The sequence below is a fragment of the Nannospalax galili genome, unplaced genomic scaffold (genome assembly GCF_000622305.1).
Source record: "Nannospalax galili isolate Female #2095 unplaced genomic scaffold, S.galili_v1.0 scaffold820, whole genome shotgun sequence".
NCBI classification, from domain to species: domain Eukaryota; kingdom Metazoa; phylum Chordata; class Mammalia; order Rodentia; family Spalacidae; genus Nannospalax; species Nannospalax galili.
Genome location: NW_008346549.1, coordinates 576,843 through 578,585, shown reverse-complemented (window position 1 = coordinate 578,585; position 1,743 = coordinate 576,843).

The following is a 1,743-nucleotide window of genomic DNA, read 5'->3' as shown; positions in this document are numbered from 1 at the left end:
GGTGATGTAGACTGTGATGTTTTGCGTACACAACAGGCACTCCATCCCTGAGCTGCATCCCAAACCTGGATGTTTTTTTTTTTTATTTTTTTATGGTTGTAGTCTCTCTTTCTCTCTCTCTCTCTCTCTCTCTCTCTCTCTCTCTCTCTCAGTGTCTTCTGCAAGAGCATCAAGTACACTTAACCGCTGAACCATTTGTCCAGTCCTTTGAGTATTTCATTGATAAACTCCTCCTACTTTGCCCACTTTTTCCCGATTAGGTGTTGGGCCTTTTCTACGTGTCTTTGATATCTGTAGGTCAATCCCTTTAGGTCCCAATTCTCCCTCATTTAATTTTAATTAATTAATTATTAGGGTCTCCCTGTGTCCCCAGATGGGCTGGAAGTCACTATGTAGGTTAGACTGACCTTGATTTCACAAAGATCTACCCGCTTCTGCCTCCTGAGTGCTGGGATTAAAGGGTATGCCACCATGCCCAGCTTCTCCTCCATTTAAAAACATTTTTGTATGTGTGTATGTGTACATGTACAGGTGCACATGTGCAAGTGTGTATGTGGAGGTCAGAGGTCAACTGTTCACCTGTTGTTTTTTTTTTTTTGAGACAGGGTCTCTTACTGGGACCTGGAGCTTCTTTGATTAGGTGAGGCTGGCTGGCTAGCCAGCCCCAGGGTCCACTGGGATTACAAATGCGTGCCACCATATCTGACTGCTTACGTGGGTTCATAAGGATCAAACTTAGGTCTATCCTCATGCTTGAGCAGCAAGTACTTTACTGACTGGGTTACCTCAGCTCCTCTCTCTAACTTTATATACAGTTGTGTCATTTAAATGATGGGGTTACATTATGAGGAATTCATCCTTAGGTGCCAGTGTGCTCTAAAGTGCACGTGTGTCAGCCTAGATGGTGCTGCTTCCTAAACACTGGGCTACGTGGAACCTAGGTGTAAGGAGCCTAATGCTCCTTGGCTGTGCTCAGTGGAACAGCACAAGACTGTGGGAAGCACAGAACAGGATGCACTCAAGAGATGCACTGATCACAAGGCCCTGGAGTGCTGTTGCAGCAGAACACAGCAGGACTTTACAGTAAATTCTTTTAAAAAAATTCAAGAAACAAACTCTAAAATAAAAGGTCTAGTGTAGCGAATGCATAAACCAGTAGCACAGTCCTTGGCATTATTCATGTTGGGTACTGTACCTCGCTTGCTGTGTGTGCTATGCTTTTATACACCTGGCAGTGCAGTTGGCATGTTTTTGCCTGTCTTTGCAAGCATGAGTATGATGGCACAACATCACAAGCTGATGTGAAGGTTTCCATTCCATAATTTTTTTTTCCCGTCTTTTTGAGACAGGGTCTCCCTGTAACCCCAGCTGGCCTGGAACTTACTATGTAGACTAGGCTGGTCTCGAACTCACAGAGTTCTTCTGCCTCCCGAGTTCTGGGATTAAAGGTGTGTACCACCACACCTGGCCCATCATAATTTTCTTTACAGTACTGGGGATGGAGCCCAGGGCTTTGCACATGCTAAGCAAGCATCTGCCATTAAGCTACCCCACCCAGTACGCTTCATTATAGTCTCATGGGACCGCATGCAGCCTGTAGATGATCAAATGTTATGCCGCACATGATGGTATATGTTTTTGAAAAACACTGTGGATCTCAGTGGTTGAATTTTTAATTGCTGAGGTTCTACTGCTATGTTCCTGGATACCTCCTCTTCCTTTCTCAGAGCATCCTGTTCTCTT